At 56.4% G+C, this 24,124-nt stretch overlaps 2 long non-coding RNA genes across 4 annotated transcripts in view; one reads left to right on the forward strand and one right to left on the reverse strand.

The window, feature by feature from the left end:
• The window catches only part of LOC136288004 (uncharacterized), a 38,394-nt gene extending 23,409 nt beyond the window's left edge, over positions 1-14,985 (reverse strand). The window contains exons 1-4 of one of the 2 annotated variants that reach the window (XR_010720462.1): positions 14,679-14,985; positions 9,461-9,643; positions 4,535-4,625; positions 3,019-3,072 (exon numbers count right to left, since the gene is read on the reverse strand). This is a non-coding gene — a long non-coding RNA (uncharacterized lncRNA). Of the gene's footprint in view, positions 1-3,018; positions 3,073-4,534; positions 4,626-9,460; positions 10,484-14,678 lie in introns of those variants that run through there. The other variant, XR_010720461.1, reaches the window with a different exon arrangement.
• LOC136288006 (uncharacterized) lies at positions 12,886-15,638 on the forward strand. 2 transcript variants are annotated; one of them, XR_010720463.1, is made up of 2 exons: positions 12,886-14,645; positions 14,944-15,638. It is a non-coding gene; the product is annotated as an uncharacterized lncRNA (long non-coding RNA). The 2 variants fall into 2 exon arrangements; XR_010720464.1 differs by having other exon boundaries at positions 15,323-15,638.
• Positions 15,639-24,124: the final 8,486 nt, after the last annotated feature.

Raw genomic sequence — 24,124 nt, forward strand, 5'->3', positions numbered from 1 at the left:
GCAGGAGGAGATATAAAACACGCGGGGAATCGTATTTCCCTCCGCATTAAAGGAAAAAGAAAAGGAAAAAGGAAAAAAAAAAAAAAGAAAAAAAAAAAAAAGAAAGGGAGCTGGCCTTTAAGCCTTCAATTAATTGAACAAAGATTTCAAAATTGTTCAATTGGTTTCATTAGGAAGTGTATAATAGAATAATAAAGTAAAACAAATGATATAAAGCAGACCCACTAATTAGCTCGACATGATTGATACAGCTTTTGGACGAGGCATTTGATCTCCAACAAAATGCGGCTCCTTGTTAAGAGGATTTTTAATTGATGTGCAGAGAGGTATTAGATGATGTTGGAAAATAATTACTCCAAAGCTACTCATGCATTTGGCTGAACATAACAAATGAAGTTTGGGCTCGGGATCTGGCGGAGTGGACACGCGCTAATTAATAACGAGAGAGGAACGAGCGTCTTTCCAGGGGCTTTAACCCAGTGTTTACCAGGAGATTGCCTCGCAATTATGCTCCATAATGAGCTCGTCAGCCCAGCAAAATCCACGTCACTCAGCCTGCCGGGCGGCGGGGAGTTCTGCCCGGGGTCCCTGCCGGAGGTGGCACCCGAGGGTGGGGATGCTCCCAGCCGCTCCCCGATCCGCCCCTGGAGTTTGAGCTCCGGTGTTTGGCACGTTCTGAGCTCACGGTCAGCGTCGCTCAGGGCAGGGCCACAAAACAAACCCTTTTCCCAGATGAGGTTTTCCAGGGGCAACCTGAAGTTATACCCGGACAATTAAACCCCAAGATGCAAAGAGCCCAGAACTTCATAAAGTGTGAGGCCTCGCCACCATTTGTCCATCTTGTGACCATTTTGTGTCCATTTCGTGACCATTTCATGTCCATCTTGTGACCATTTCATGACCATTTCATGACCATTTTGTGACCATTTTGTGACCATTTCATGACCATTTCATGACCATTTTGTGACCATTTTGTGACCATTTTGTGACCATTTTGTGACCATTTTGTGACCATTTCATGACCATTTTGTGACCATTTTGTGACCATTTCATGACCATTTTGTGACCATTTTGTGACCCTTTCATGACCATTTCATGACCATTTCATGACCATTTCGTGACCATTTCATGACCATTTTGTGACCATTTTGTGACCCTTTCATGACCATTTCATGACCATTTCATGACCATTTCGTGACCATTTCATGACCATTTTGTGACCGTTTCGTGACCATTTCGTGACCATTTCGTGACCATTTGGGTCCACCTCGGCTCTCGTCCTGCCCGAGGTGAACCCTTTCAGGCCTTTGAACAAATCCCAACTTCATTGCCCAGCTCTGCGCACTCTCAGCTCCAGCTCAGCCTCTCCAGGCATGGCTGGGCTGCGGAGCCCTGCAAAAGGGGATGGCACAATGCCCTGGGCAGGCTCAGTGTTCCGGCAGCCCCAAAACGCTCAAATCAAGCCCAAATCAAGCCCCAGGACGCCCAAATCACGGCATTTGCGGCGGGAATGGCAAACCTCCCGGGTTCAGAGCCGGCTGCACGCGCACGCGGCCCGTGGATTCCTCAGCCCTGGCGGGGAGGCTTTTGGGTGAGCTCCTTAAGAGTTGGGGGAAGTTTTCCTGCAGGAAAACCAGAGAAGGCCCCAAAAACCTGCTCCAAGATCGCTTTTTTAGGTTTTTTTTTCCCCCCACCACCACCTCCTCCTCCTCTGGTTTATCAATCTGTTAATTAACGGTGTTTATTCTCCTGCCTGGGTGATTATACGATTAGGCAGCGACGATAACGCGTGTGGGGGATAAAAAAAAAAAAAAAAGGTATTTCTTGTGTGTGTGTGGGCTCCCCCATCGCTATGGAAACAGGCAAATATTTGCAGCCCTTCCAATACCTCCCCTGGCAGAGAAAAGGCCGGACGGGGAGAATTCCCGCTGATGGTTTTCCTACGCGCGCGCCCGGGAATTTCGGCTTCCCCGGCGGCCATTTTATCCTTTGGGAAACCTGTTGGTGCCCGTCTCGGGAGGAGAGGAGAGGAGGATTATTCCAACCGGGTTCCTCCCCCTGCAGGGAGGGATGCAGCTCCAGCTCTCCCTCAGAGCCCCGCGAAGGAGAAATTCCGGGATTCCACTCTCTGGGCAAGGGCACGGCGGAGTTTGGGGCAGCCGAGACTCTTGGCACAGGTTTCTTCTGGGGGGGGTGAAACCTCCTGCTGCCGGGAAATCTCTGCCCTCCTGGCGACTGGAGAATTCCCCCCGCCCTCCCAACGGGCCACGAGCTGCCAGGCACATCCTGGGCCACCACCTCGTTTCCTAGGGAAGGGATTCCTCTCCGGAGAGTCCCCGCCCTGCACGAGGCCCGGAGGAACGTTCAGCCAACGACGCTGATTTAACATCGCAAAACTCCCGGGATGGCCTGAGCCGCAGGAGCACCTCCAGCCTCCCCGCTCCCTGGTTCCCTGTCCCCACGCCCGAGGTGGGCTCCCGCCAACGGAGCGGCAATTAACGCGTTGTCAGGCGCTGGAGGGAATTGGCTAATGAGCCCCGGCATGACCTGGAGCAGGGACACGTTTGAGCCAGCGGGGAAACAGTGTGGGTTGGGCTGGGTGAGGTTTTGGCTTGTGCCTGGGCACTGCGAGCCCATTTCCTGCAAAAACCCCACTTTTCCTGCAGAAATCCCACTTTTCCTGCAGAAACCCCACTTTTCCTGCAGAAACCCCATTTTCCCTGCAGAAACCCCACTTTTCCTGCAGAAACCCCATTTTTTCCGGAAGAAACCCCTTTTTTCCTGCAAAAATACCACTTTTCCTGCAGAAACCCCATTTTCCCTGCAGAAACCCCACTCTCCCTTGCAGAAATCCCACTTTTTCCCTGCAGAAACCCCATTTTCCCTGCAGAAACCCCATTTTCCCTGCAGAAACCCCACTTTTCCTGTAGAAAGGATCACGCCGTGACCAGGTCGGTGTTTTCCCCGGAGCTGCTGAGGCAGCCCAAGTCCCCCCAAGGTGCGTGGCGGCGCCTTTACCTCGCAAAGCTGCCGAGTCCTCTCCTCGAGCTGGTCCCGGAGTTCATTCAATTCCTGCGCAACAACAACAACAACAAACAAAAATCAATTCAAAGGCATTTATTGGCACAACTTTATTTCCCAGCGTTGCGGTAAATAACGAATCGCTCCTTTTCTGGCGGGGATTTTCCACTCGGGGCAGCCTCAGTTTTCCCCAGGGCTTTCCAGGGCGAGGAATTCCAGGCCGGGCTGGGAATTGTGCGGCGGTTTAGCACAGGGAGTCACAAAGTAATCAGCGACCGGCTTCCAAAGGAATAACGTGGGTGAAATCAGTGAGGGGTGCGTTGTGCAACCGCCCTCCTCTCCCCAAGAAACGAATGGTTGCCGTAAAGTTATGAGACTGCCTGGAAACCGCTGCGTGACCCTCCAAATGAAAAAGTGAGCAGCTTTTCAGGAGGAAAAGTGGGGGTTTTTTTTCCTCTTTTCAAAGTTTTCTTTTAATTCTCAGCCTTTTCCGTCACTGTTTGGCGAGAGATTTAGCTTTTAAGGTTTGAGCCTGCCGCGCTTTTCTCACAGAGATAAAAAACCCCAAGTGAAGGAGCGTAGTAAACGCCTCAAGCGCTACGAAACTCGTGTGTAAACCCACAGAAATCCCAAAAAAACCAGTGGGACGACCACAGGAGCAGCAGGGCCTGGAGAGGAGGAGAAGCCGCAGCAGGCCGGAACTCCTCGGTTCTATTTCTGGATCTCTCTCTGATTGTTTCACCCCTTTTTAAAGCTGAAAAATCCGCCCCGGCCCCGCCCGCGGCTGCTTGATTCAACATTTATGAGCGCTCATGAATATGCAAATGAGCGCTAATGGCTGCCGACATGAATATTTCATCCCCGGGCGGGCGACGGGAGCAGCCCCAAATCAGTTTGGCCCTTCATTAATTAATCATTCGTTAAAGCCAGGCAAGGCTCTGGATTTGGGGGGGTTCCCTGGGTCAAGGGGTGGTTCGGGAGGATTTTTTTGGTCAGATCTTTTCTGTGGAGGATCGCACAGCCAGGCAGGAAAAGTCAGGAGAGAGGGATAAAAACCCCGCAGGAAACAGGGATGGAAAAGGAGATGCTGGTTTGTTTGTGGGTAAAAGCCGGTCCAAATCAATTCCAGGGGTTCAGGAAAAGGGGGGAATCACAACTCTGCTGGCCACGGGCTCCTCCCTATCCGGGATTTTTTGGGTGTCCCAGTCTCCTCCCAGCTTTTCCCTGGATGAATTTGGGGAAGAGGTTCAGGCTGTCAGGGAGGGAGGAGGTGGGAAATTCTCTTCCTCCTGGCCCGGCCGAGGCTCAGGCGGAAACGTGGAGCGCGACTCGGCGTTCCAGTGAAATCGACACGAGTAAATTTGTTTTTGTTTCTGTTCGATTTCATCGATCGCTGTTAGCAACAGCAAAATGCAACAATTCCAGTGTCCGGGGGGAGCCGGGCTCCTTCCTCTGCCCGAGGGAAAAGCAACAAACTTGCCAAACTTCCGGACTCCGAGCAGAACCAGCTTACCCTGGCGCTGAAATCCGGCCCGGGGGGAAGGAATCCTCAGGAATCCTCAACTGCTCTCTCGGGAGTTTCCTCGGGAATCAGGGATCCTTCCCTGCAAGGGAGAAAAAGCTTTTAGGGAGGATTTCCGGGGAGCAAAAGTACACGGGAAGCGATTTTCCAGGAATGCTTGCCCTAAACCATCCAACCCCAAAATTCCATGCTGGACAGGGAGTTGTGGAGTCCAGGAGAACAGGAATATATCCCTAAAAACCCTTCCTGGAGGGAAAAGCCAGAATTGCTCTCCCCGTTCCCAGGAAATTCCTGTTCCCGGAGCATTCTGCTTCCCTCTTTGGGTGTGTCCCACCAGGAGCTGCCTGCTGCCTTTTTCCCCTGGAAATCCCTGCAGGAATGGGGCTCCCAGGAGTGTCAATGCCCGGGAAATCCCTGCAGGAATGGGGATTCCAGGAGTGTCACATCCCCAGGGAAATCCCTGCAGGAATGGGGATCCCAGGAGTGTCACATCCCAGGGAAATCCCTGCAGGAATGGGGATCCCAGCAGTGTCACACACCCGGGAAATCCCCGCAGGAATGGGGATCCCAGGAGTGTCACACACCCGGGAAATCCCCGCAGGAATGGGGATCCCAGCAGTGTCACACACCCGGGAAATCCCCGCAGGAATGGGGATCCCAGGAGTGTCACACACCCGGGAAATCCCCGCAGGAATGGGGATTCCAGGAGTGTCACATCCCCGGGGAATCCCCGCAGGAATGGGGATCCCAGGAGTGTCACACACCCGGGAAATCCCCGCAGGAATGGGGATCCCAGGAGTGTCAATGCCCGGGAAATCCCGCAGGAATGGGGATCCCAGGAGTGTCACACACCCGGGAAATCCCCGCAGGAATGGGGCTCCCAGGAGTGTCACACACCCGGGAAATCCCCGCAGGAATGGGGCTCCCAGGAGTGTCAATGCCCGGGAAGGGCGGCGTTAATCCGCCGTTAATCGCTGCCGGCCCTCCCCGCCCGCGCCCGCGGGTTTCGGGTTTCGGGTTTCGGGTTTCGGGTTGTTTCGGGTTTCGGGTTTCGGGAGGCTGCCGACGGCGCTCGGCGCGGCCCCGGAGGAAGCGGCGCCTGGCCGCTGTCCCTGCCCCGGGAGAACGGAGCGTTCCCGGCCCGCCTGGCCGCTCTCACACTTCCCTTTCGGGAGCTCCTGCCTCCCTTCCCTCTGTCTTCCTCCGCCCCTCTCCGCGGCGCCGCCCGTGGGCTCCCCGCGGGCTCGGGGATGCTCGGAGCTCCGGGAATCCCGGCAGGAGAGCCGTGCCACCCTGCCGGCAGGTGGGACGAGCGGGCCAAGCCGCAAGGCTGGGCGGGAGGCAGGAAACGGGCACGGCGCTGCCTAACCTGGAGCTGCAACGGGACAGTTTAAAGACCCCCCGGCCCGCGCCATTCCCAGGCTGGGAGCTGGGATGGACCCTGCAGCGCCTGGAGAAGCGCGGAGGATGCGAGGGACTCCCCAGGCTGTCCCCTCCCGGCCGTGCCTGTTGATCTCCAATCTGCCCGTTTGGATTCCTCCAAGGCGAGCTGGGAATATCCCGGCGCCCGTTTCCTCTCCCAGCTGTTATTTACATCCTTCCTTTTCCCGAGGCGTCTCCAGCAAAGCCTGGACGCGCCATCGACGGCACAGCTGTAAAAATATTCACGAGATAACCCAAGGATTGTGACCGGGAGCACAAGGCAGCCCCGGAATGTGGCTGCTCTCCAGAGCTCCCGCTTTGCTCCTCCAACATTTCCCTCCCGAGGGACATTAAAGATCCTCCTTCACCGTCCCAGGCTGCTCCAAGCAGCCACAGGTGGGTTTTTTGGGGAATTTCATCCCGGGTGTGAGACCGTCTCACAAGTCCTGAAGGCATTTTAGGGGCAAGGCCGGGATTAAACCTTTGGATCCCCTCCCGAAGGGAGCCGGGCAGAGCTGGAGCCGCGGCGGTGTTTGAGCGCCGAGCTCCGCGAGCCCGAGGCCGCGCCATGAGCGCTCGCCGCGCGGTTTCTTGGTTGTTCTTTTCCTTTTTTGATGTTTCCATGGGGATTGCTATAGAAACAACTCGGCTCCCCCTGGCTTTATTAATTTACTTTGTTAGGGAAGCCAAGGTAAAGCGGGGGCTCCGAAGGGAACAATGCCTTGAGATTTTTTTTTTTTATTTGTTTTTTTTTTTCCCCCGCGCCCGCCGTCCTCGCTCCCTTTGCCAGGCCTTGAGCCTCGTGAAAAGGACGACGTGCGCGCCTCATTGAACCCAGCCCGAGGAACGAGATTCCGACGAGGATCCCTTCGAGAGGCCGCGGAAAACAACAGCTGATCCGCGTCGGGACACGCGGCGGGGAAACGCAGAGGCGGCTGGAATCTGCTCCTCCCCTGCGGATTCCGGGCCTCGGGTGGAGCAGGCCGAGGTTAGCTGGCAACAGCTGCGCTGCTGGCCTCTGCTCCGTGGCACGGCCAGAGGTGACCAAACCGGGGAAAATCCCCGAGGAATGCCGCGGCGATCCGTGCCGAAGGAGGACTGGGACCGGCCGGCGCAATCTCCGGGTGGCAGCTGGCTGCCCCAAATCGAGTTAGGCCGAGGGGCTGGAATGACGTTTCCTTGTTGTTTCTTTTAACGGTGGAGCTTGGATTGCCGGCGCTGCTGCTCCGGGACGGGGGGGAGAAGCGGCCAGGGAACAACAGGCTGGAGAAATGTCAGCGGGAAGAACGTGTTGATTGGGTCTTGGATGGGAATGGCTTTAAATCCAGGGCGGCAAATTCCGAGGCGTTCACTGGGTTCTTGGGAAAGGTCCCTGTGTCAAATCCCAGTGCGCAAACGCACCCTCGGTGCGCAGGGAGAGCATTTCTCATGGAATGATCTCCCCCATTTGCAGCAGCCCCACGCAGCCCGCCTTTGAACCCTCCCAGGGCTGCGACACCGCTGCGCCCTCTCCTCGCTCCCGGGAAACCTTCGGAAACTCGGCTCCTCCGGCAAAGGATCCGCAGCTCGTTCAGAGCCTTTCCCTGCCCTACTTAAAACGGGGCCACCCTTCCCAAAGCGTTCGGGGACTAGGGGAGGTGACACCTGCGAGGAGGAGCAGGTGTCTGCCCGCGTTCTCGGGAGGTATTTCGGGAGCTCGGCAGCCCCGGAGCTCGGCCAGGATCCCTGCGGAATTACACAGCGCTCCAGCCCGGATGGGATTTCAGGGATCGGCTCCTTCCACCCCGCGACCAGGCTGCTGCGAGCCTCGGTGTCCAGCTTCCCAAAATCCCAGGGCGTTTTCCCGGCAGGCCGTCTGCCCTGCCGTGCCCAGGGAGCACTGGGGACACAGCTGTGCGTCCCTGGGAGGCGGCAGCAGAGGCAGGCACAGGAGGCCGTTGTCACACACGAGCGACTCGCCGAGTGACAGATGCATCTCCTCGACTCCAGGGCCGGGCTCCAGCGCGAGCCCAGCTCTTCATTCATCAATAATTGGGCCTTAATTTCATTTGGCAGCGCCCGAGCAGCGCGCTCGGCTTCCTCTCCAATAGACTCCCGCTTAATGAGGCCGGCTCTGGGCATCAATCTCTTGATTGGAGCCTCTAACGATCAACCCAGATCCTGCTTTTCTTTCCTCTTCGCACAGGACGTGCCGGTGGCTTCCCTCCATAACTCATGATTAGCCACGGTGGGAAGGGAAGGCGAACGTCCCGTGATTGATGGCCGGGAGAGGCGGGAGCAGGATGGAGCCAACGTCTCCAGTCCCTTGGCACCTCTTTACTGCCAGGTGAGAGCGTCAAACCTGGCAGGAACTGATCGGATCTGTCCCCTCAGTGTCACCCGGGGCCCTTTTCCTGCCCAGCTCCAGGGCAGCGCTCGCCCCCGGCGCTCGGCATCGTGCCGTTCCGGTTCCCGGTGTTTTCCCGGGAGCTTGATGGCTGCGGCCAGATGAGCTCTGGGAGTTTGCCGCCACCAGCCAACCCGTGGGATGATCGAAGAGGACCAGAATTCCTGCTCGTTCCGGCCCAGCGGAGAGCGCTGGCTCCGCGTGGTCCCCGGTAACGCCAGGACCCTGCCGGCACACAGGGAATCTCCCGGCCCCCGGGGGCTGGTTGTCAGCAAAGACCCGTCGCAGCGATTCATCGGGATTGGAAGGGAACGCGGCCTCTGGAGAAGCGCCTCTGGCCAAATCCCGTTCCCCATTCAGCTGGAGGTGTCCGACTCCTCCTGCTGGCCCTCGCCCCCGGGGCCTGCAGGCCCTGCCACTTAAAAAAGATTTGTTCCGAGGGTTTCCAGCGGTCCCCTCGGGGCCCTTAACATTTCTTTGGGCCTATAAAGCAAGTTTATCGCTTTTATCGTCCTGCCGGAGTCGGGAGAATTGCCACATCCATCTCGGGACGTGGAGCGTCCTCCCATTAAGGGCAGGGAGCTGATGAATTACCACCAGGCCGGCCTTTAAAAAACCACCGCGGCGGAGGAGAAAACTTGCGGGGCTTCTTTTTCCCCGTTTGCTCACGTCCAAACTGTCCCCTCAAAAGCGGGAAGGCGCGGGGGGGGGGATTAGCACCCCTGCTCTGCCCCCGCGGCTCCAGCCCTTCCTCATTCCCAGACTTTGCCGGGCGGTTCCCATGGCGATGCCCGCCCTCAATGGGGTCCTTGTGCGCTTGTTTACCATCCCAATTAGGGACGTGCTCCTTTCTGACAGCTCCGTGTCTCCCATCTGTGCCAGCAACGGCTCCCACCAGGGGCGGGGCACGGCACAAATCCCCCCCGCCCAAAAAAGAAAGGGATGGAGGGGATGGGAAGAGCGGCTTTCCCACCCTCCTTGTGCCTCGGCCTGCTCTGCGTGGAGATTTTTGTCCCCCCTGCTCCGCCCAGGAGCTGAGCGTGGCCATCAGAGCAGCGACATTCCCGCATTTCCCGTCGGAGAGGTGACAGCAGAGGTTTTGCACGCACCTGCCAACGGGGAGGTGGGAAGGGAGCCCTCAATCCTGCGCTGACATCCACGAGGGGGGGAAAGCCGCAGCCCGAGCACCTCGGGGGACGAAACTTTCGAGTGGGAAGAAACCTTCTGGAAGTTTTCCTCCGGCAGGGCTGGAGACGAAGCTCAGGCTGATAAAGGGCCCCTTGTCCGCGGAGCTGGAAAAGAGAAGCGCACTTTTTAAAAAAAATAAATAAAAACAAATTAAACAACAGCCCCTAGAAAAAAAAAAAAAAAAGGGAAATCTGCCAAGGCGTGACTCAAAGCCCGCCAGGCGCAGGTTTGGAGTTTTCCAGATCGCTCAAAGGCTCCATTATGAGCCTCTGAAAGGGCATTGTGGGCTTGGAGCCCCCTCCCGAGGGAACACAGGGCTGGATCCCACAATCCCACAATCCCAGAGCGGCTCGGCTTGGCAAAGAGCTCCAGGACTGTGCCCAGAGCCACCTCCGGGCGTTCCCTGGACACTCCAAACCTCCCCGGTGAAAAACATCACCTCCATCCTTCCTGATCGCCCTCCCCTGCTGGCCCGGCCTGGAGCGCGCTTCGGCGTTTTCATCCCCGCCCAGCCGGGAACACCTTTCCCTCCGGTTTGGAGGCAGGGAGCCGGGAAAAAACCAGGAGAGCCAAGGGAGGGGGCTGTGTGCCACAGGGATGAAGGGCACGGAGCAGCCTCTCGGGAATTCCCCGGGGGGTAGGAATGTGGGGCACATCCCTCTCCAGCTCTGCCTCTTTTCCCCCTGAATCCAGCCAAAACCACCCGTCCCGCTCCCAAATTCCTCAGGAGAAGGTGCTTTGGCACAACGGACGCTTATTTTTTTTTTTTTTTTTTTCCCATTCCGCCCTCCTCCACGGTTCCTTCCTCCTGCTGGAATTTTGGGCGAGGAACTGCGGGAGTTCGGTTTCGACGGCGCCGGAAGGAAGCGGGGAAGGGAGGCGCCGGCCACGCCGCGTTTCCACGGGCTCTGCCCAAAATTCCAGGCGGATTCCAGCCGCCGCGACACCTGTGCGGAGTGAGGGAGGAGCAGCTCCTCCTCCTCCTCCTCCTCCTCCTCCTCCTCCTCCTCCTCCCTCGGGCGCAGCGAGCAGAAGGGAGACTTGGCAGGAGGCGCGGGTCCGCCTCTGGAGCGTGAATCAGCCCCGCGGTGCGGGAGGGAAAGGAATATTTCGGGGGAGGATTTCATGGCAGAGCGCGCTCCCGCGTCGGCTCCGGATTAAAACAAAAAAAAAAACCCAACAAACCGGGGTTGCCAGTTGACAGCCCCGGAAAATTGGGATGAATTCCCTGCTGCTCGCAGGGAAAAGCAGCTCCGGAGGGGATGGGGATGGACCCTACCTCGCTGGAAGCTCTGGGATGAGCCAGAAACCAAATCTGGGAATGGTTTGACGCGAGCTTTGTTTGGGGGAGAGGCTTCCTGCTTTTCCCATCCGGGATCTGTCACGGGAATTTTTTTTTCCCCCCTCCCCTCGGTGATTGTTTTTTTTTTTCTCCTTGTTTCAAGTTAATATTTCATGATTTCTGCCCTCCAGAATTCCAGTATAAACACAAGTGAGCCGGGAAAAAGGCAAAAATTCAGGGATATTCCCATGCAACCCAACCTCCTGTTATCCCCAAGGGATGAAATCCTATTGCTGAGCATCCCAAAATATCGTTCCGTCCAAAACGTCCCCCCAGCTATTCCAAATCCAGGAGCTGCACTAAGAAACTGCCACGGGATTCGTCCCGCAGCCGAGTCCCTTCCAGGATATTCCAGGAAGGAACATCCGGAGCTCAAAAGGCGAAACCCTCGAGTCTGAAATGAGCACGTGAACACATTAATGAGGAAGGCTGTGTTAAAAAAATAGGGAAAAAAGAAAAAAAAGAGATCAGGCGGGTTGGGAAAAAGGAATGAAGAAGCTCAAAGTTCGTGGAATGAAACTGAGGACCAAAAAAAAAAAAGAAAATTAAGGAAGATGTGAGAGGGAGGAAAAAAAAAAAGAAGTCGGCACAAAAAGAAGCTCGCACCCCAAAATGAAGAAGTTCGGTGACAAAGTGAAGAAGTTCGGTGACAAAATTAAGGTCGGTGACAAAATGAAGAAGTTCGGTGACAAAATGAAGAAGTTTGCCGCAAAAGGCTTTTGCCGGCAGAGCCCGGAATCTTTTGGCGGGGAGGAGCTCCCCGAGCACGTTTTGCCTTTCCCAAAGCTGTTCCCCCTAAATGTCACTTGTGTCGCCTCCTCTCCCAGCCTTTGTGACCATATGTGTTTGCACGAGCTTCCCGAGGCGCTCGTGCCACGCCGAGAGGCAAATGCCATCTCCCGCTGGAACGCCTCGACGTGCGCCACTGCGAGGGACACAAAGGGACAGACAGGAGAGGTGGCTCCGGCCCCGGGGGCGCTTTTCCTGCTGTCCCAGCCTGTCCTGTCCCAGCCGGGAAAAGCTCAGCCTTTCCCCGCTCAGGTTTGTCCCTTTCCCCGCTCAGGTTTGTCCCTTTCCCCGCTCAGGTTTGTCCCTTTCCCCGCTCAGGTTTGTCCTTTCCCTGCTCAGGTTTGTCCCTTTCCCCGCTCAGGTTTGTCCCCTCCCTGCTCAGGTTTGTCCCTTTCCCCGCTCAGGTTTGTCCCTTTCCCTGCTCAGGTTTGTCCCTTTCCCCGCTCAGGTTTGTCCTTTCCCCGCTCAGGTTTGTCCCCTCCCCGCTCAGGTTTGTCCCTTTCCCCGCTCAGGTTTGTCCCTTTCCCCGCTCAGGTTTGTCCCTTTCCCCGCTCAGGTTTGTCCCTTTCCCTGCTCAGGTTTGTCCCTTTCCCCGCTCAGGTTTGTCCCTTTCCCTGCTCAGGTTTGTCCTTTCCCCGCTCAGGTTTGTCCCCTCCCCGCTCAGGTTTGTCCCTTTCCCCGCTCAGGTTTGTCCCTTTCCCCGCTCAGGTTTGTCCCTTTCCCCGCTCAGGTTTGTCCCTTTCCCCGCTCAGGTTTGTCCCTTTCCCCGCTCAGGTTTGTCCCTTTCCCCGCTCAGGTTTGTCCTTTCCCCGCTCAGGTTTGTCCCTTTCCCCGCTCAGGTTTGTCCCTTTCCCCGCTCAGGTTTGTCCTTTCCCCGCTCAGGTTTGTCCCTTTCCCCGCTCAGGTTTGTCCTTTCCCCGCTCAGGTTTGTCCTTTCCCCGCTCAGGTTTGTCCTTTCCCTGCTCAGGTTTGTCCCCTCCCCGCTCAGGTTTGTCCTTTCCCTGCTCAGGTTTGTCCTTTCCCCGCTCAGGTTTGTCCCTTTCCCCGCTCAGGTTTGTCCTTTCCCCGCTCAGGTTTGTCCCTTTCCCCGCTCAGGTTTGTCCCTTTCCCCGCTCAGGTTTGTCCCTTTCCCCGCTCAGGTTTGTCCTTTCCCCGCTCAGGTTTGTCCTTTCCCCGCTCAGGTTTGTCCCCTCCCCGCTCAGGTTTGTCCCTCAGGAATGCGGCTGGCACCGGAAAAACAGCAGAAACCCATCCCAAAACCAGGAAGAGGCGGGGAAATCCCATTTCCTGGGGAATTTTAAACTCGTCGGGACTGTTTTTTTTCCAGCTGGGAGCAAGCGTCACAGAACCTCCCGAAGTGCAAACCCGCGCTTTGGCTTAATCCTGGCGGTACATCCATGAAAAAAAACCAAACAAACCGGGAAAAGAAAGAACTTGTCCTGAAAAAATTCATCCGGGCTGACACGTGGGAGAGGAATTCCTAGGCCGGGATTGCTCCTGGAATAATGAAGGGCCATGAATTATTGACGGCCCTCGGCGTGTCCGACACCGCCCGACAATTCCCGACAATTCCCACCTCGGCTCCTTCCAGGCCTGGCCACGGCATCCTCCATCTGTCAGGCCGGGAGGAGCAGCCGTGCCAAAGGGAACCAAAAATTCCCCGGGAAAATCCCGGCGCAGCTGATGGAGTCGCTCATGACAAAGCGAGGGGAGGTTCAAACCGATCCTCTTTTTCCCCGGTTAAAAATCAGCTCCCGAGTTTTTTTCGGAAGGACACAGGGTGCCGCTGGGGATTTGGGATGATCACGAAGCTGGCGCCCCGTGGGATCTGGGAATTCACGGATTGAACTGAAAACGGACAAAATCCCCGCTGGAAGCGCGGAGGGTTAATTGAATCTGGGGACTCAAAGAATCCGGGATCCTCACGGGGATGAGGCCGGACAATGAATCAGGAGCTGCTGCTGCAGGGAAGGAATTTGGGATCTGCTCCCTCCCCCGGGCTGAGCTGGAGGAGAATCCCTCCAGCTCTGGATTCCTCCATAATCCACAGCGGGATTTTTCTCCCCCCCCGCGATGCGCAACATCTCCTTGTCCTAATTTAGGAGCTTTTGTGCCTCCTCCTCCTCCTCCTCAGGAAGCGCAGAACAAGAGGATTAAAAGGGAAGAACTCCCCAAAAATCCCAACAATTCATCAGGGCCATTAATTCCCGGAGATCTCCGTGTGCCTGAGCGGCCTGCTGGGAGATCCCTAATCAAATTTGGGAATTCTGCAGCTCTTCCTCCCTTTCCAGCTGGAGTTTCCAACCCCAGGGATTGAAGTTGTCACCCCCCTCTCCACGAGCCGTGGAAAACTCTCCCGGGGTTTCACCTTCCCCTCCTTTGGAGAGCTCCAAGGAAAAGTGCTGCGGTGATTTCCGAGGAAATCTGGGTGTTATGATTTTGTTTTTTGTTTTGCCCGAGTTCACTTTAATTTAGGGCTGACATTTACCCGCTGCCCGAGGAATTCCGAGCGGACGATTCGTCGTAATTCGAGGGGTGGGAAAAGGAAAAAAAAACCAACCAAAAAAACCCACCCCATCCTCGAAATGCCAGGAAAGCGCGTGTTTAACATTTGCAGTCATTAAGCCATTTTTTAATTCCCTAATAAATCCCCTCCTGTCTCTATTCCCCCTCGTCCCTCACCGCTGGCCTGGCCCGGGGGTTGAACTGCACTAATTCCTCCTTTTTTTTCTTTTCCCCAGCGTAAATTAGCTTTAATTCCTTTCTCCAGCCGGGAGGCCCTGCTACAAATTCACTTCTTGACAACAAACCCTCCGTTTGGAGTTTGTTTGTTTGTTTTTTTTTCCCCTTTGTAACAAGTTTTCCCTTCTGTTTCTCCAAACAAGTCCAGGTGGGAGTTCCTCCACGGCACCGTCTGGAATGGATGCTCCGGTTTGACCATGCCATTTACCCGCCAAGTTTGCTGACAGGACCAGGTGAGAACACCAAATATTTGGGATCAAACCTACCTGGAGACCTGGTTCCCGGTATCCCCTGGGAGTTTCTGACAGCACAAACCAGTTATCCCAGTGCGGGCCGCGCGTTAAACTGGGGAGCGTCCCATCCCTCCAGCATCCCCTGGGACTCTCCTGAGGAGTTTTCCTCCAGCCTCCAAGGTTTGATTTAGCTTTGCTGGACTAAGCACATCGTTAATTGGCTCTCGTTTATTTACAATTCCTCCGTCGTGCTCGCTAATTGAATTTTTTTTTCTTTTTTTGGGGGGGGGGGGGGAAGGCGGTAATTAAAGAAAAAAACCACGGGAACGTCCGTAAAGAACGGCCCGGGAGGAAAGGGGACATCCATCAGCCGCCCTTCAGTGATTTCTGAGCGGATTTGGAGCCCCTCCGTTTTTCACCGACGGCTTCCCTGAGGATTTACAGCCCTGGCAGGGAGGGGAAGGACGATTCCCCAGCTGGCCCGGAAAAGGGGGAATTCTGCTGGAGTGGAGTGGGTTTTTATTTTTTAATACCGACGCAACGTCGCACCCGGCATTTTCCACTGCGGCCTCCTCGTGCAGCTTTCCCTTCGTCCCAAATCCCCGCGAGGAGGGAATTCCTGAGCTGCTGCAGTTGGAAGTTTATTGACCTGCTTCCATCCCCCCCCCCCCCCAAAGCCCGGCTGAAGGAACTCCCCGTCCCTTTCGGAGCGCGGATCTTTCTGGAATCCTCCGCGCTGGCCCTTTGGAGAGCAGGGATCGGCTCCCAGAATTCCCCGTTTCCCTGGCACGGCGTCAAGAGATGACAAACATCCTGCAGGAGCACAGAGCCTTCATTGTTGCCGTCTGGGGGTGGGTGGAGGGGAGCGGGGCTGGGAACGGGACTGATCCCAAACCTGCACGTTAATGATGCCTGGGAGAATTCTGCCTGCCTGGGGTTGGGGTCGGTTTTTTTTCATTTTATTTTTTTGGGAATAAAAGCCGGAGGGAGGAACAGCTCCAAGCATCTCTTGGAAAAACGAGGTGGTGGTGGGTGGGTGGGTGGGTGGAGGGGGGTGAAAAAAAAAAACAACAACCCCAAACCAACCAGACCGGGAATGCTGCAGCCACAAATCCTCCCGGTAGGGAGCAGGGAAAGGATTCGGGAAAGGCTGCTGGGGATGTGGAAGTGTCTTGCCAGCCGCTGGCGCCGGGTTTTGCGGGATGGCCGAGGTGTGGGCGCGCAGGACACGGACATCCCGACAAAAAGCCAACGTTTCCCACAAGCCCGTAAAAAAGCACGGGAGTCGTCGGAATCCGCATTCTTCCAGGACGGAAACGCTGCCATCCCACATCCCCAGCCTCCCTCCCGACAGCCTGGGCTGCGTCGTGCCAGACGGGAACGGGAGCCAAAAAGCTTTTCCCACCCCCCCCCCAAAAAAATCCCCGAAGGAACACCTCGCTCATTCCCACAGTGTTCCTCTCCGGAATCCTCTTGCCTTCGCGCCCGGCATCCTGGAGTTTGTCGGCCCCCAGCCCGCTCCGAGCATCTCGTCTCGCCGGGAATCCGCCCGTCCCTTCCCCGTTCCGCCGTTCCCCCATTCCCGGGAACTTTGCGGCCTCCTCGTTTCCCGAAGGTTTTCCATTGAAGATTCCCGTGTCTCCGGCTTAATCACCCCCCCCCCCCCCCACTAAACGAGTCCCGCCGGAATGAGCCGTAATTAAGGACATTGTGAAATATGGCGGGGGGCAAAGGGAATTACGCCGGATTACTTTATTAATAATATTCCTTAACGACGCTGGAAATTGCCATTAGGCCCCCCGAACGTTGCTGCCTGGATATGGAAAATAAGTCTTTTGCTATGCTAATCTAGCCCAATTTTCTTCCCCGTGTAAACAAATTATCCTCTATTAATATGCTGTTCTCCTCGCATAGTTAATTATTGGAACGGTGAGGAATAAAAACGCTCCGGCTTCGGCTGTTTGGGACGGGGAGAGGGGGGGAGGAATAAAAAAAAAAAAAAAATAAAGGGCTCCATAAATACTTTAATAGGGAGCTAATTACGCCAAGTTTGTAATTGCGTTAAAAGGGCGCCTTGTGCTCAAATATTGGGAAGGCGGCTAATTGGAGGTGAGCTGGGATTTCAGGGTTGCCGACGGATGGGTCGGTGGGTGGTGCTTTCCCTCCGTCCCTCGGCTTGGGGAACGTCCCAGGAGCAGCAGCTCCGGCGTTCGCGGCGAGAAGGGATTTCAGAGCTTTGGGCTGCCCGCTCTTCCCTGCGATCGGCTTGGGCTCCCAAAAACCGGGAGCGGAAAGGCCAGGCCGGGTTTAAGGGAAAATTCCGCCGCCGGAAAGGTTTCTAGGCCCATCCCCGGCAGCGCTCGGAAACCACGGGCACGTGGGCCCACGGCTCGGGGACGCTTGGAAGCTCTCCCCAACGATTCCGCCACGATTCTGTCCCCAGCCGCCATCCGGGCCAGCCCGGGGCCACCGAGGGCGACAGAGGTGGGAAACGGGGACAAGGCGCCGAACGCCGGGGCGGCGGCACCGCAGCCGGAGCCCGGGGAACAGGCGAACAGCTTGTGGCACAAAGCAAAGGAGAGAGGATTCCAAATGGCTAATCTCCAGCCGCCCACACAAGTTTTGTCTCTCTTTAGCACCTTTCCCCGTTGCTAAGTCTCGCATCCAAAAAAACCCGGCAAGAGGAGACGCTCCAAATTATGCGGCAATGTTGTGCAGAGCTGGGAGAGGAGAGGAGCTCGGCTTCTCTTTTGGGGGGGGGAGAAGGTTATTATCCTAGATGGAACGGGAACACCTTCGCCTGCTTCGTGACCCGAGCCACGTTAGGGAGACAATCCCTTCAAGTCGCCGGGTAGAGGAGGGGAAAAAAAAAAAATTCCCCAAAATTCCCGACAAATCAGCTCGGGCCGGTAGTTAGCACTTGGATCTTCCTAACAAACACTCCGGCAAAGCCAAGGAGGAAGCCAAGGAAATCATCTGCTTCGGGGAGGGGTGGTGGTGGTGGTGGTGGTGGTGGGGGGAAATAAAAAGAAAGAGACATGTCAGATCCCAGCTACCCTGCCAAAATCCCCCAACAGCTTCCCGGCTTTTAAGGGAAGAGCGGTTGAAATATCTGCGCCGAGCCGTGGCTGTTTGTCTGACAGATGTCTGCGATGCACTGGGAGCCGGAGTCATGCTCCGAATGTAAATAAGATCCCGGGCCTCGCAGCGTTCCCCTTCCCTCGGATTTACCTCGCCGCTGGCCGGAGCAAAACGGAAGCCGGGGTGTGTTTTTTTTGATTTTCTCTCTCTCCCTATTCCACAAGCAGGATTAACATTTATTTTTTTTTTTTTGGCCCTGTCAGTGAAATGCTCAGGTTTGTCCTCGAATCCAGCGGCTACTCCAAAGCCGTTGGAGCAAAGGGGGGGAATTTCTGGCTAAAACCAGCAGGCGTTCACTGGGAAGCGTTTTTTCTTCCCCCTCGGGGTGCGCTGAGGCCTGCGCTGCAATCCCCGGGGATGCTCCCGGGAAAAGGCCTTTGGAAAGGTGCAGAGCCCACCTCGGCCAGCACGGAGCCATTCCTACCACGGAATTCCCGCGGGCAGGAATCCTTTTGCCTTTCCCACCCGCCGCCGCGGGAAGGAGTTCACCGAGATCCCTACAGCGGAACCTTTCCGGCTTGGGCCTTTCGCCCGCCCTCAGATCCCGGATGCCATCCCGTCTCGTTCCGGAGGAGCGAGGCATCCCTCAAAAAGCCCTCGGCCGATTCCTATCGGAACCCGGCGAGGCTCTGCCAAGTCAATCCCCTAATCGATCCTGACTCCTCCACGAGGCCACACGTGCGCCTGGGCCGGGAATGACACCACCGGGGAACGACACGGGGAACCAGCGCGGCGTTCACCTCCAGCAAACGAGCTCTAATGAGATTAATCAGCCAGGCGGTTTCTCCGCGCCGGAATGATTAATGAGCGCCCGCACCCCGTTCCCGAACGGCCGCGGACACGGCGCGAGGGGATTTTGGGGGCAGAGCAGAGCCGAGATTCCCTCCCGTCCCGCTTTTTCTCTTTCCCCCCCCCGACGAGCCCGCGGCTCCGCCGTCACGCACACACACACACGGACACCCTCCAGCTGTTCGGGAGCCGTGTGTCAACATTATTTACCAACCTAATGTGACGATAATTACGGCCTAAAGTGCGGGGAAGAGCAGGATGGCCATACATACTTAATGATCCCCCCCCTCTCTCCTGCCCTCGCAATCAGGGCCTGCCCGGTGCAAGCTGTCTGCGGCCGGGGTGGGTTTTGTTTTTTTTTTTTTCTTTTTTTTCCATCCCGGTAAAAAATTCATTTCCAAATGGGTTTGCAGGGCTCCCGGCAGATGGGAGAGAACGGGCGGCCCTTCCCCGCCGTTTAACCCTGGCAGCGCCGCGCCGGAGAGCGCTCCTCTTGGAAAGAAGCGGTCCCTTTAAAGGCCCGAACACACCTGCGCTTTTTACTGCCCGCCACACACGGGCAGATGCGGAACCCGAGAACAACGCTCAGGGAGCGAGGCTTTCATTTCCACATCAAACCCGCAGCTTTGAAGAGTTTTTTTCCTGGCGTCACCTCGGCCTCCTGCCGAGCCTCGGCAGCCTCTCCGGGCCGCGGGCAGAGAGGCCAATTCAATTCCCGAGGGTCGGGGGCCGTGGATGGGGCACGGAGCAGAGCCAGGGATCCGTCCCCGGGACACCTGGAGCACAGCAGCCTGCTCCGGGACGCTCCAGGATTTGCTCCCGCGGCCCTCTCCACACCTCCTGCGATTATCCCGTGGCACAGCACCCTTGCTTTTTTCCCCCCCCCTCCCCACTTCCCCCCCTTTTTTATTTTCCCTTTCCCTTAAAGCGCGAGCTCATTTGAAAATTCCAATTTCTCCCAATAATTCGCCGCAGCTGCCGAGATGTTCCCGTGCTTTTGATCACCGTTATTAATGATGTGCCGCGACATATGCAAGGCTTGCAATCCCAGCTCCTCTTTCCTCACAAAGATCGGTTTGTACTTCCCCCCCCCCCCGGCCTCTGATGGAGCTCATATGTTTGAGGAAGTTCATCTCCCGGCTATTAGTCGGGGAGAATTAGGAAATGTGTGGGCAGCTCCTCCGCGGTACAAACAAGACTTTGGGAGGAAGGAGCTGTTCCCTTTTATTCCCCAAAGAAGGATTTCTTTTTGGCTTCATTTCGGGCCCTGAGTTTGCCGCTAAAAGAAAAAAAAAACAACAACACAAAAACCCCGCTGCGGCTCGTTCCTGATGTTGTCTTGTTGACTTCCATGTTTTGAGCGAGAAGAAACGTTCCCAGCTTTGTGTGGGGTTGTTTGTTTTGGTTTTTTTGTTTGTTTTTTTTTTTTCGTTTCTCAGCCGCTCCCAGCCCAAGCTGAGATCCCCAAATTCCCGGCGATCCCCATGGGATGTCTGCGTGTTTCCCCCACATTTATGGCACCTCCAGCACCACCAGGGAGCGAAGGCTGGGACTCTGCCCCCCCAGTCCAGGCTAATCTGGCCGATTTTAATCGGGTTTCATTCACCCCTCACGCCCGACGCACAGAAGCCCCACAAACGAGGAATTCGCATCTCTGGCTGGAGATGCCAGCACCCCAAGGACACCCCAAAAAAATCATTCTTTCTACTCTTCCAGCCCCAAAATCAGGGGGGTGGGGGGGGAGAGCAGGAGCTGGTTTTTATCCCCGAATTCCCTAAATTCCTCCCTCCCTCTCAGCCGCGAAAAAAAAAAGAAAAAATACAAAAACCCAACCCAGGCTGCGCTTTCCTCTTCCCCACCCCGCCTCCTCCTCCTCCTTTCGGCGTGCTGGTTTTTGTGTGTGTGGTTTTTTTTTTTCCCTCTCTCACCGAGCGGGGCGAAAAAACAGGTGCTGAAATGTGAAACCCCCGCTGAGGGATTTCCTCGGCAGGCAGCGCCGACCTGGAGCGGGAGGTGCTCCCGGAGCAGCCGCGCTGTCGCTTTAAGAGAAAATAAACTCGGGCTCTGAACTACCCAAAAAACCCTGCCATTTCCAGCCTGGGCTTGATTAATGATTTTTCTATCTAATAAAAGGTTCACAAACCATCTGTTTTTCTCCCTAATGCCTTGCCCAAAGGTTTTTTCGTTCCTATTTCAGGCTTGGGGCCAACTGACATTCCCCTCTTTTTTTTTTTTTTTTTTTTTGTGTGTGTGTGTGTGATTTTTTTTTTTTCCCCCCCCCTTTCCCAGCCTTGTAAACAAACCCTTCTCTCTTTTTAATCTTCCAGGGCTGTTTCCTACCCATCGTTATGCATATTCATTGCGAGTAAACATTTTTAGTGTCTACACTTAATCTCTTCCACTGGCAATTACTGTTCGACGCTGTTTTGTAATGCAGAAGGGCCAACGCTTTTCCCTTCTAATAACAGCTGGGTCGCAGATGGGGCCCGCAGTCATTGCGGAAAATAAAAATTTACAAGATGCCAGCGGAATTTATTTCGGTTTTATGGAGTCGCAGGAGGAAAACCTTTCCCCGTTCCCCGCCCTCGGTGCAATCTGCAGGCTTTTGACATTTAATCAAAGGGGGCGGGTGGGGAGCGGGGAGGGGGTTGCTCAGGTAGGGGCTGGGAGGAAGCAGGTGGATCCTATTAGGCAGCGCCGCGGTTCGTTTGGTCGGCAGCGAGCGGCTGGGCCGCGTGCGGCCGAAGCTTTGACGTCTTGTCTCGTTTGAGAGCGGCCGCGCCGCGGCAGCTGCGGGGTTGGGGCACCAGCACGGCCTGGGTGGGAAGGGACCCCGAAACCCCCGGGGATGCTTCCCAGGGATGGGAAGATTTCTGAGACGTCCCGATGGGCCGGCACGTGGACAAACGTCGGGAGGGGATAGGAGTTTGGAGGAAACCGCCGAGGAATGACGGACGGGTTTCTGTGCGGTGGGCCTTGGGTGGAGGTGGTTTTTTGCAGACTTTCCAAGCGGGATGTCACAATCCCACATTTCCCTTTTCCCTCCCTTGGTTTCCAGCAGCACAAACGTATCGACCCGCACCGGTTAAACGGATTTTCGGTGCTGTGGGTTTTACTATTCAACCTTTTCCTTCCTTTCTACTCCCGGGCTTTTCAAACCTCTCAACAGAGCTTTTCCAAAGGATCCGGAACGTTTCCCTCCCCAGGGAATCCCGGGTTCGGGTGGTGGCACGAGCTGACCTTTGCGGCCCCTATCCAACCCGAACGGTTCCATGTGGAAGGAAAAACCCTTCGGCTCTCGCAAGGAGTTTGCTCTTCCCCGGCAAACCTTTCCCAGAGGCTGGATTTGGGAAGGGGGGGGATGCTATTAATGCGTGTGGGGCTCAGCTCAGACTTTTCCCTCCCTCCCTCCTTTCCAAAGAAGATACCGCTGGGTTTTTTCCTACGCGAACTCCGTGGAGAATATTGAATTTGGTACGTTAACAAACCAGACAAGGAGGTCTAAGCGGCTTTCGATGAAGAGGACAAATTCTCCCAACGACATTTCCCCGCCTGCCATCCCCCTGTCCCCTTTTCCCCAAGCCTTTCCCTTCGTTGACAGCCTCCAAAGCCGCCGGTAAGTTGGTTAATCTCGGCGAAACGCCGCTCCTACCGCAAATATCAGTCAGGATCAACTAACCCCCGCGCTGGGAGTCGGCCTGGAGATGCCACGGGGTGGGAGAGCCCTGCCAGCTCCTTTGGGAGGCCTCCGAGCGCCCAAATCCCAACACCCCGGAGCGCCCACGCAGAGCCCAGCCCTGACCCCAAAATGATTTTGACCCCGGTGTCCAAAACGATCCCAAACACGGAGAATCCCAACAGAATCCACCGGCCGCCGCGCCGGGCGGTCCCGCTCCGTAAGCCGAAATGATTTCTGCTCAAGCAGCCAGGAGAGGGACCACAGCTGAACGAGGATCCTCGGAGCAGACAGCTCGTAAAGGCCAGCACCGGGCTGGGCCTTGCAGCCCTGCTCCTCACCAAAAAGAGGGATAATCGCTCCTGGCAAACGAACAGCAGCCCGGGGAGGAGAGGAGAGGAGATGCTCCGGGAAGGAGCGCTGCGCATCGTGCTGCTCCATCAAATATTCAGGAGCTGCTGTGGTTTATGGGATGGGCTGGATCTGCAGCCCGGAGCCGCCTGCGGCGCCGCTCTTCGGGATGATGGGAGGTTCCTCAGCTCCCAAACTTCTCCTGGCCTTCGGCGCAGCACTAACAGGTGGCTGCGGCAGGGACCGAGGCGCTGCAGCTTCGTCCCAGAAACCAACCCACAGATTGCACCCGTCCTTTTTGACTCCCCAAAAACCAACCCACAGATTGCACCCGTCCTTCTAGACTCCCCGAAAACCAACCCACAGATTCCCCCAAAACCAACCCACAGATTCCACCCGTCCTTTTAGACTCCCCCAAAAACCAGCTCAGATTGCAGCCTCGGCTCCTGCCTCCCAATTCCAGCGTCCCTCACTTCACGGGGAGGGGAGGGAGGGGGTAAAGCCAAAATTGCAGTTTTCCCTGCAGGACTTTTTCCCTGATATCCGAGCTCAACCTCCCGTGCTGCTGCAGCAGCTTGAGGCTGCTTCCTCCTCGTTCCCTGGGGGAAGAGCCCGAGCCCAGCCTCCCTTTCCACAAGGACATTTCACTGCGGGAAAAGCCCGTCCCGGATTCTGCAGGAGCAGATGATGCCTGTGGCTCCCTCCCAACCCTGGCTATTCCCTGATTTTCAGAAGGATCAGCCCCCTGCCACGCTGCCACCCCTCCGGGGGCTTGCCGTGGCCCGGCAGGGAGGACGGAGGCTGCTCCTGGCCCCGGTGGAAGAGGCATTTTACAGGCTGCAGCCATCTGCAGGGCGGCTCTGCAGGCAGCCGGGCTGCTGTAAAGCGCCTGGAAAAGGGACAGGAGCACTTGGACAGGTGGGATGGCTCCTTCCCCAGCCAAGGCAGTCAGTGCCACGGAAGAGGAGGCCGGGCTGGATGTGCAGGGGCTGCACGTGCCCGCGGCTCGTTTGTCACGGAACGTTTCGCCCGCCGCGAGTGACATTGGGAACAGGGAAAGGGGGGGGAAGAGCGTAAAACCCGTGGAGTTTGGGCCGTTTGTCATGGCTGGGGATGTCTGAGCGGAGCCGCCATGAGGCGGCCTCTTCCGGAGCCTCCGCTGGAGCACCTGGAGTCCCTGATTCCAAAGGGATGGGCTGCTGGCAGGGGCCGTGGGAGCGTTTTCGGGGAAGGAAACAACGTCCCAGCGGGTGTCGGAAGCCTCAATTCCCAACGGTCACTCGGGAGTCAATCCCGGCGCCTCGGGAGGCTTGTAGGAATTCCCGAGGATTTGGGGCTCAATAGATTTGCAGCGCTCTCCCCTTTAACACTTCAATGAGCGACGATTGGGATGCGCGCGCCTAACAAACAGCAACTTTCACCTGAGGAGCTCCCCCCCGCCCACCCCTGGAAAAATGTTCCGGGGGGGATTTTATTATTCCAGACCCGAGGTCAGGTGGAGTTTTTGTGAGTGAAACGCGCC

Source organism: Chamaea fasciata, unplaced genomic scaffold, assembly GCF_029207755.1.
Source record: "Chamaea fasciata isolate MVZ Bird 193981 ecotype frontalis unplaced genomic scaffold, bChaFas1.0.hap1 SCAF_4, whole genome shotgun sequence".
Taxonomy (NCBI): Eukaryota; Metazoa; Chordata; class Aves; order Passeriformes; family Sylviidae; genus Chamaea; species Chamaea fasciata.